Source organism: Thalia democratica, chromosome 1 (genome assembly GCF_965202585.1).
Source record: "Thalia democratica chromosome 1, ktThaDemo2.hap1.1, whole genome shotgun sequence".
NCBI classification, from domain to species: domain Eukaryota; kingdom Metazoa; phylum Chordata; class Thaliacea; order Salpida; family Salpidae; genus Thalia; species Thalia democratica.
This window is the reverse complement of record NC_139165.1, coordinates 88,612,390-88,624,165: the sequence shown is the minus strand read 5'-3', so window position 1 is coordinate 88,624,165 and position 11,776 is coordinate 88,612,390.

Here is an 11,776-nt window from a genome sequence, read left to right as displayed (position 1 = left end):
CAAAATTTCATTTTATAATTTTAAAGCATGTAAGTATTTGTGGGATTTTTTGTAACATTTAAATCATTTGATAATCTTTCTAGAAATTATTTTCTTTATTTCTCCCAAAACAACACTGTTTATTCGAAGGAATTATTTTCTTTCCAATGAATACGTAAGAAAAAAAAATTCTTTACTTTTGATATAGAATAAATAATATTTTTATAGTATTATATCAATAAATATTAAGAAAACAGTTTTTCAATGTTTCACTGAAAATAATTCAAAATTATACTAATTTATAAAATGCAATATCAATTAAACAGTTGGTAATTTTAAACTTATAAGTAATTTTCTTTAAGTTGTAGGTACTTTATAAACTTATTTACTAAGTTATAATTGTGGAAGAATACTAAATAAATTGTGTTTACTAATGGTTTGGAAATAACATTAAAAATCATTTAGCATGATACAATAAGGCTTCCTTTATATTATAACTTCCTTTTCAAATCTACTTTAGTAACTAATATAACGATTAAAGGCATACGTGTGTATTGTTAAACTAAAGTAAGGAATAATCAACAATTTTTTTTTAAACTAATTTGAAAAGAGATTACTCGCATTGTGTTTAGAAAAAAAACCTAGTACAGTTTTAAATTGTAGTAAGCTGTTTATCATATTTATTTAATTGTTACTTAAAACAAGCAATAACAGTTAAAAAATTAACTTTTTAAGATTTTTTTTACTTACTTTTATTTAAAAGCTTAAACTAAAAATGTAAAATTTTTTAATTATAATTTTTAAATTTTAATATACTATTAACTGTAAATCGAATTAAAAGTTATCTTTAGTTGTACACAAAACTATATATCTCCAATCTTATCAAAAAAAAAAAAACGAAGACATATACATTTACGTCTTGCTTTCAAGTAGGCGGCGACGAACAATCATTTACTAGGAAGTATTAATTTCACACAAACAAAATTATTAGGCTGAACACAAGTATTTTTAATTATTTTTGGATATACATTATATGAACAAAAAGTCCTCAAAATTATTTAAGAATTACATCAAGTCGTTGAAAGCTTTGCGTTTAAATATGTAACTGTTTAATGTTACTACTGGAAAATGATAAAATATCAAAGTGCTATTATTTGGTTTAAACATCACTATTGTAAAGGTTCTTATTGTATTAATGATTATTTGTTTATAGGCTTTTATCATTTCCTTTTTTAAAGTTTTGATTTACGAGGTCAGGCAAAAACTTAACTAAAGTTCAAAATTCAACTGATAAACAAAGTAGTAGTCTTTTTTTATAAAAAAAAACAAAAAATTGATCATGCCTTCCGAGCTTGTCTCACGGCCAACGAAAGTCAAAGATTCTGCTCTGCAGACTTTCACCGATGTTTTGGTAATTGAAAAATAAAGTTATTAATAAAAAAAAAACACAATTAAATTGCAACAAAAAGTTCCCTGAAAAGACGCAACTAAATCATAAAGCATAGACAAATACAAAGTACTGTAACACACCAACTAAGTACGTTTTCCTCGGTACGCACTGCCGGTATGGTACGCATTTTTATCAGAAAAATTCTGTGTTCAAAAATCGAACAAAATAAACTAATTTAGAAATTTAAAGCTTGAATTGTCCTGATTAGCCTAAGTGACCTAAGATTTTGGTAAACGCGGTAAATACGTACAAACAAAATTAGTAAAGTTCAATTTTAAAAATTTTTTAGTACTTTTTCTTAAAACCAATATTGCTAATAAGAACACTACACTTTTTTTTCTTTACTGTTGTGTTTTCAGGTAAGATAAATAGTAAAAATGCGAAAATTTCTAAATAACAAGCAAGCAAGATAAAAATTGTATAACCGTAAACTAGCTTTTTAAAATAAAAACCACTCAATAAAAGCATGATCAATATTTACGTAAATTTCTATTTATTAAAGTATACTATTTAATTTGGCGTACTAGTTAAATTTTAAAGGTACAAGGAGATACAACATCGATAAAAATCTTGTTGGGTTGACATTTAAACATACATAAATAAATGAATATAATAAATGAGCACTCAAGACTTCTTACATTAACAAATATGTTTTGTTTTTGTGATAAATGTTATTGTTTTTGGGAATAGTCATTTGTAATCTTTATTGGATCTAACATGTTTGTATTAGGCTTAAAGAAGTTAATTTAACACCAAAATTTTTCAGGTACGTACTGCCGGTTTGAAACCACTTTTGCGCTGTGTTCAAAAAGCGTACGTAATTGGCAGGTTATTGAATACTTTTAATAATGGAGTTGGTAGATATTGTAGGTTTGCAACACTATTTCTCAAATATTTTCTAGTTGCATTTAAATTCGTAGAAATATTTGGAGAAATATAAAATAGTAAACTTCCATTTTGTTGGCATACGTTTTTTTAAATAGGATCAATAAAGTCTTTTGATTCATATATAATAATGTTTTAGATTGTTTTACTTAATACATTTTTGTTTGTTATTAATACGCATCGTCAATCACAGTTTAGTACCAAAAAAACTGTGACTTGCGTATTTGTGGAGATTACACATGCTTGAATGCCAACACTCGCAAATTTTCATATCCATTACCAAGCATAGACTTGCTTTCGAAAAGAGGCGTAACGTCTTTCAGCTTGCGAAATGCACCAACACGTTTTCAGCAGTTTATGAACTGTATAATGTTATCATATAAAGCTTTTAATTTTATCTACTTAGTCGACAACGATTCTTAAAATCTTAGACTCTAAGGACAACCACATTGCTCATTTGAATCAGCTAATAAAAACAATGGTTTGTTCTGAAACAAAGCTAAATGTTCCTTTTTAAAAACTATTTGATAAAGTTGACGGTAGACGGTATTGGTGCTATAAAAGCTATGTTCTAAACCAGGGGTCGGCAGGCAATTGGTTATCGCGGGCCAAATTTCAAGTTTCAAAATTTTCCGCGGGCCGTAGTTTTAGTTTTAGTCAGTTTTTATTTATAATCGATTTTAGTCACATTTAGCTATTTATAGGGGTCCTATTTGGAATGTATTTTTTATTTTAGAGTCTAAAGTTTATACTTGGTAAAATACTTATGTCCCAATGTTATTTCTATCATTATTAATAAATTAATTTATTAAAATACTATTTTGTTCTTTTAATTTTTACCTAACTCTTTAACAGTTAAATAAGCAATCTTTTAGAAGTTTTGTGTTTGAAAAAGTTTACACAACAATAAAAGATCGACTTAAAAATCAGTGATAAAATAAAAGAATTAATAAAAAATTTCCTCTTCTAGTTCGGAATCATTAAATGTTGTTTTTTTCTCTTTCTTCCAGTCTTTTGCATTTTGTAGATAGCCATTTCACGTTACAAGCAACTCTTACTGACATCTGAGAGAAATTAGTTTAGAAAACAGATGTGGATCACTTTGTACACTTTTTATATAATCAACTTCTGTTTATTTAGTTATTATTTTATTTTAAGTTGTTGAAAATAATCTTTATAAATTTAATACACTGCAAAGCATAGATTTAAAATTTTTGTTTTTTTGTTAAGTTAACTAAAATACAAACAAAACATATATTATCATTTTCATTTTAAACAGCGCAAGTTTTTCTTTTAAGACCCTTAAATATTTTTATAATCTGTTTAAAGTTTTCATGGTTTGAATTTTTTGAAACAAAAAAGTTACAACTAATTACATCAAATCAGTAAGTGTATTTAAAAGTTGAAAATGTAAAAAAAAAACAAGATTGAAAAACTTTGCCATTTAAACAAAATAATTTCCGAATTAAAAAATGTTTTAGTTTTAGTAAATAGTTTTTTATTTTTTAAATGTTTCTTTGCAAATTTCAATATAGTGATAAAACAATTATGAAAGAAGCATTTTTATAATCTCATGTCTAACCAAAGACCTAAATGATAAAGAATTGACAGTTAGTAAAGCACTGTAATGTTTGCACAGTGTTTGTTCACATAAAAACCTTTATACTAAATAAAATTACTTATTGCATTGTCATCTTACTGCATCTAAAAAACACTCAAATCCTAGTACGTAAGCTTTTGTAAACACTTCAAGATGTTGTTGTTTAAAAGTAAAAGAAAAATCTAAACTTAAAATAGAAAAATACTTAGACTACGGTATGTATTTTTTCACATATTTAAGCTCAAGCAGTGAAGATGATAAATGGTTTTTGGTTTTTAAATGATATCAAGGAAGTTAGAAAGAAAACTTTTAAAAATACTGTATTTTTTTGAAAACGTCTATTTAAAATAGAGTTTTGTTTAGCGGGCCAAATTTACATGCTCGAGGGCCACATTTAAGTGCTCGCGGGCCGCAGAAATAAAACATGCTCGCGGGCCGCAAAAAAAACATGCTCGCGGGCCGCAGATATACACTTTGAGCGAGGGCCGCAGTTTGCCGACCCCTGCTCTAAAACGTAGGAAAATATAGATTTTAAGTTATTAAATTTGTTTATCTTTTAAGTTTTACTCCCATTAGCAATCTATTGTACTCTCTGACTTTAAGGGGCTATATTTCAAAAATTGTTTAATATTAAAATTTTGTAAATTGCAACTTCTAGCTTAATTATAACTCTACAAAATAAGATCAAGTTGTAATAAAAAATAACCCCTCAATATGCCCTCAAAAAACAATATTTTTTAAGTAAAGAATGATCACTTCTCTTTTAATTTTTAAAATTCAGTATGACTTTAGTAGGGAAGTGGACTTTTATTTTGACATTCAAATTTACTTGGAATTGTAAAACTTCAATACATATCAAAATTTATCTTTATGAAACTGAAAGAAAAAAATATTCTTTCTTTTATTTCTGTTTGATACATGTCGAAATATATTTTCTTAATATTTTTTGACTTGATGTACAATAACTATAATTTATTTTTTTTTACTTTAGAAGTTTTTAGGAGAACTTATTATAGTAACATCCAGAAAAAAAAGTTCTAACATTTTAAATAGTTATTTTTGCATAATTTAAAAGTTATCTCTTTTCTAACAACTAACACTTATAAAATTTGTCATGTTTTCATAATTTCTATAATCTAAAATATTAATTTAAACCTAAACACAAGTTAATTAGTATTAAATTACAAAATAAAAAAATAAAAGAATTGTTTAAATTAAGTGAAAATAAGTTATGATTTTCGATGTTTCTTATAATATACTTTATTAATTAAATTATAAGAAGTTACTTGAACAATTATAAAAATAATTCCAATTAAAAATTCCTGTTCACAAATTATTTAAGTATGATATTTACAAAATATATCAAAAAATAGTAATAACTAAAATACAGTTTTTAAGTAACAATCAAATAACTATTTTTTTATAAAGATTTTATTAGTTTTTTTACTCGAATATTCATTTACAGGAAAACTTAGACATCTGAGCTCACTGATGAGGCAATTATGACGTAATTATTTCGTAGTGACGTCATAAAAAAAAGTTTGTTTTGTTTGTAATTGCTAGATTATTTATTTCACCTCAAAAACATTTTTATGTTGAGAAACAAATAATTTTTTTTTACACTGGATTCAAATTTTGTTCAACTTTTCAGCAAAGCTGCTTTTTTATTTAATAAAAAAATAATTTAGTTCGGTACATAAAAATGAATTAATATCATATACAAAAATTTACAATTTTATAGGCAAATTTTTTTTAGTTTATAATCTGCCGAATATTTTATGGTGAACTTTTATTTTTATATTTCGTTTTGTTATTTCGTTTCAATTATGGCAATTTATTTTTTTTAATGCGCTAAAATTTTTTCTGCTTAAAATAAAAAACCTAACTTTTTTAAAAGTTACACAAGTATTTGATACCTGATTAAAGAAAAAAAAAATTTAAATCTAAAACAAATTAGTATAAATTTATTTACAACCATTAATAATAATTTGATAGTCTCAGTGATTTTTTTTGATTTCTGTGACTTTATTTATAATTTTGATGTCACAAGTATACCATGTTGTCTTATAAAAATAAAAATTATTTCGTTAAACGTTCTTTTGTTAGATTATTAATTAAATAGCATACAATTTGATAATATAGTGTTTATCAGCTTTCAAAAAGTTAGAATACTTTGATTTGTTTTACTACCAAAAGAAATCACTTTGAGTAGTAAATAAAAAACAAATAAAATTGACATCTTATATTATAAGAGGCAAATAACTTTGATTTAAAAAATATTTTTGTTTGTTGTAATATAAGCAGATAAAAAACTAGATAACACTAAAACTAACAAAATATTGCTTGTTTAACTTGAAAGAAATTTAAAATATTTTGAATCACTATGTAACACAATAGGATAATAAAATTAACATCTTAAACTATAAGAGGCAAACAACTTTGATAAGAAAATATTAATGTTTGTTTTTGTAGAAGAGAAAACTTGAAGCATTTGAAAGTAGAATTTATTAGTAAAACTTTTTTGAATTAGTTTCATTTAACTTAGTCTTTAATGATTCAAATAAAGTTAGTATTCACAAATAAAGTAACGTGAGAGATCAGGGTGGTTATAAATTTTATTTTTGTTTGAGTTATTCCAGAAGTACCAGTACAAAAAATCCCAACCATCGCTGCTAATAGGATACTCAGCAGGAAGCCAATCCTCCAGCATCACCTGAACTCCGTCGCTGCTTCTCCTCCAGATGTTAGGCATCTCTTCTGATTCCCGTGTGGTAGTAATAGTTGAGCGGCATTTCTTACTCTTCAGAAATTTCACTACAAAGTTTTAATTCAATAATTAGATACATAATAAATTAATATAATTACACTTATAACTTTGTGTTATAATATAACTAAGTTGAATGAAATTGTTTACTCGTACTAAAACTCTGTTTGGTTTTCTAAATTTTATTATAAGTAAAAGTTAATGCGAGATTTGTTTTTATCAGAATGGATGAAAAAATTAGTAACTAATTAAAAGAAATAATAAGATTACTTAACTATTTTAACTACATTCACATAATAAAGTATTTGGTGTTATTAATACGTAAATAACAAAATAAATACGTGAAAAATATTTTATGTTATAGAAAGTTTGTAAATGATATTGACATTTTTACAAACTTAAACGTCTATCAAATTTTTAAATGTGAACATAATTCAAGTAATTATAAATTTAAAGCAACTAACTTTCTTCCACGTCGAGTTAACACTCTTTGGTCGTGTTGTATCAGGTCTCCAGATCTCTTCTGACAATAACTTCTCGCTGCCTCCCATTTCATACTCTGCTTGACTACTTCGAACTTTTCTGTTGGTTATTTTTTATTTAATTAATTTTTATACATGTATTTACTCTGTTGATTATTTATTTTGTGGAATTTTGGATTTTTTTTTTTTTAGTATTAATTAAAACTTGTTTACTGACTGACAACGAGTTTCAACATTCTCTCAACTAAACACTTGGCTTGTAACCTTTTTAGTTTTCTTAATTTGAAAGCAAAAACCTTATTTTTAATTTAAACAGTTTGCTTGTAACGATTGTCATCTGAAAAAAAAAATACATAAATGAAACTTAAGAAAATTTTTAATTTTAGTTTGGTACTTAACTTTAAGTATTATCAAGTGTTAAATATGTTTTAGTAAATATTTTATAAATTTCTAAATTCATTTTACAGTATTAATCTTCTTATTATAATTAAGTAATATGTTTTATTAAAAATACTTTTTGTTAGTTTTAAAAAACTTCTTAGGTAGAAAATTTTTACATAAAATTTAAAAGACATAAACAATATTTTCTATTTCATTAAACCACCGTCTGCTTCAAGTAAAAAGTTTTTTTTAACAATTTATTTAGTTAAGTCGTGTTGTAAAAACTCATTTGTATTAACCGTTTTACTTAAATGTAACTTATTTTTTTAAACCTCTTCTAAAATACTAAGCTCTCGTAAGGTTACTTTTAAGTTTAAAGATTAAAATAAATAAACAAAAGTCTAAACAAAGTTTTAGACTAGTTCATTGTTTGGTGTTTTGGCTGGATAGGGATACTATTTAACTTTGACAAATTTTGAAACATTTAAAAAGTTAACTAACTCAAAGTCTGTTGAGTTGTAGGTGTTGTCGAGTTGTTGGTGTTGTTATTAACATCAAATCGAGCCTTTAATTCTGAAAAATATAATTCTTAATGCACAGCACCACAGTACTGGGCTTATAAAAAATCGATCTTTGAGCTTTAAACCGGAGAAAGAAACTGTTGACAAATATCAGAAAACACCATGTGCAATGTTTCAGATGATTTAAACAACTTTTAATAGTGCCAGAATCGATTTTATGAAAGTACTTAAAACTTTAGAAAAAAAAAACCTTTTTACTGTAAATTACACCACAGATATAAGAAAAAAGTATATAACGTTTCTATTTTTATAGGTAGGTCTATATTTAAGGGTATTTTGGAAATTATAAAATTCAAAAAAAAGTTGTACTTACATTTACTGTATTTTGTCACATTTTAAAATAATTCTATTTAAAAGTATTTTTTTGTTACACAATTTATATAAAAGTTTTTTCTATGTAGCTTTTTCTTTGCATAAAGATGTATTTAAGTTTTAGTTTAATGTAATTAACTGTTTTTAATTATTTTTCAAAATCTCCAATATACATACATATACTAACACCATAAAAAGTTTTTTCAAGATACATTGAGTTTGAAAATAATTGATCAAACTAAATTGTTTAATGTAAAAGCTATTTGTTTTATAAAATGTACAATATTAAGGGTTTAACTTCACATTAGGTAGTTTCCGCTGTCATGAATTCATAATTGTACAAAAAACTCTTGGGGTCTAAGCTTTACGAAAAACCTTTAAACATAGATCTGCCTCCAAAAAGATAAAACTTTTTAATAAATTGATTTTTCTTACACATTAAACTGAAATTTACATTATCAACTTTCTTTTTGGCACAATAAAAAATTCTTTAAATCATTTTTTTGCGTACGGTATTTTTGTGATATTTGCTAACTGTAAAATTTTTCAAGTCAAAAAACCAAAGGTCATTTTTTATTTTTTTTTATAAACACCCTAATGCACAAGCACGTTGTTAAAATAAAATAAAAAAGTTGTGTTTAATCTTAATTTCTTTTATATAATAAAAAAAACTTAGTTTTTTACATAAAATAAAAAGTTAGCTTTAAATTTTATGTTAAGTAAAAAGCTTAAAGTTACCTTGAAATTTTTTGTTAAGTGAAGAGATTATATTTAATTTCTTTTTTTTTTTTAAGTAAAAAGTTTGTATATACTTTCAATTTTTTTTTAATAAAAATTTTGTATTTACCTTCAATATTTTTGTTAAGTACCAATATTGTTTTCTCCTGCTCGTTAAATATCTTCTGCATGACCTTTCATAAAAAAATATAATTAAATTTCATTAAATAACATTTTTAAATAAAAAAATAAATAAAATCAAGGTATACAGTAATCTTCCTTTATTCTACCATCATATGTTTCTGTGTGTCAACGAATCAACATACTTCAACTGGGTTCTGTAAAAAAATATTACTGTATTGAGAGAATAGAAGCATAGAATAAAGTAGGTGTGTACATGTTTTCATTAAAATAAGATATTTTTTATAGATAATAGTTATTAATAGGTGAAATACTTAATATTAAATCCGACAGTTATAAAACTATATGATATTTGTGATTATTAAGTCTAAAATAAGTAAAGTAAGCTAAATTACACAACGAATGGCAATTTTAGCAGAAGATAGTAAACAATTACTAAATAAAAGACGTGATATTTCAATCAACTGTGCACACAACCGACGGTTCTTCTTCAAATAACACCTTTACGCCTTCTCACCTTTCATACTTTTCATTCACCTTCCACATACACACACACATTCACTTAACATATATTAAATAATTATATATCCTAAGTAACATATAGTTTTATTCATTTATTATTTATATCTATTTCACACAACTCACTTTCCTTCTCCGTAATTTCATATATTCACTTTACCCTCCGACTATAATTCTTTACACATTTATATGTTAAGTTCCAAGTTTATATGGAAGCCTATATTCAAATAACAGATAAACCGTGCTTTTTTACCTACTACGCCTAAGAGAGCTAGTAGGTTTTTTACTGCAGGTTTATACTTAGCATATGACTACCTTGTTGTTTTACATTTTAACTTTCATATATAAAACAATTTATTTATTAAATATTTAAAATATCTGTATTGGATATTTAAATTAAACAGCCGACTCCTACTTTACTATTTAATTATTTTATTAATTATAAAATACAATAAATATTTAATTTAGGTCATTATGATTTTATGTATGTCGCTGTAAATTAATTATCGGTCAGTACATTGTAAGCCCAATAACAATTTTGATTTTTTGTGTTTTGTTTTTTTTTAAAGTTTAATTTTTTCATTTTTGATTTTTACATTTGAACTAAATCTGCTTCCTAATTCTATATAACTTTGATTCAATCATTACAAACATTCAATATATAATATACATGTTACATCGAGTTTCTGTGACTTTTATTGCCTTCACCGTCGTTAAGTTTTAATAAATTGTATTGATTCACTAACTAATGGTTAATGTTTTATTTCTGTTCAAAATAGATTACGTAAAAACAAAATTAATGTTCTTTACAATACAAATCAAATAGTTTAAATAACCTCATTTACATTGTGACGTAATTATTAGTTGTAATGAATGTATTTTTCATTAGTTAACAACAATAAATTTTGAATCAGTTATCTTTTCCATTAACGTGAGTTGTTTGTTTATATTATGATTTGTTGTTTTGTTGTGTAATTTAGCTTACTTAACTTATTTTAGACTTAATAATCACACATATTACAGTATACTACCGCTTAAGTACGCACTTTTTTTGGTACGCATCACGCCTTAAGTACGCACTTATCCAGAAAGACAAAGTAAAGGATATTATACTAGAACTTCAAGAAATTCCAGTTTTTTTGCCTAAATTTTCAATCATCAAGTTTTTCCAGATTATTTTATGTTTCCAGGTAGAATGGCCAACTTGCTGAGTTAGCCTGATACTTTCACAACTTTTAAACTAGGGTGAGTAATCCTGAGTAGGCCAAGTGGCCTGAGATTGTGACAGTCCTGTTATTAAATGTTAACAAACTAAATATTAATATCAAATAAATAAATACTTATGTTGTGGTTGCAGAAAAGCAAAAAGAATAATGATATTTGAGCTGTAATGCTATAAAATAAATAAATATAGATGACAAAGTTAAAAAACCTACATATACAAAATAGTTAAGTCATAATTTAATTTAAATGTACATACATTGATGTTTTAAAAATGTTTTGTAAACACAAAGTAGTTTGGTACTTTCCCTCTAACAAAACAAAATGTAGCTTAATATTTTTTTTAAATCATTGACTGACATTGACTTTCTATATTAAATGTATGTATTAATTATGTAGAAGCTTTTTATAGAAAAAATAAATCATTTTAAAATCTATTAAAAAAATTTGCAAATAAGAATTATGTTTTAAATGTTATTTGAAATAAATGACTTGTTTATTTGGCTTAATTATTTGGTGGCTAGTTGTAAGAAAGAAAACAAACAACTAAATTTCATATTATACTATATCGTCAAAAAGTACGCACTACCCGTGCTAAGTACGCACTTTTTGGTCGGGTTCAATTTGCGTACTTAAGCGGTAGTGCACTGTATATAGTTTTATAACAGTCGGATTTAATATTAAGTATTTTACCTATTAATAACTATTATCTGCAGAAAATATCTTATTTTAATGAAAACATGT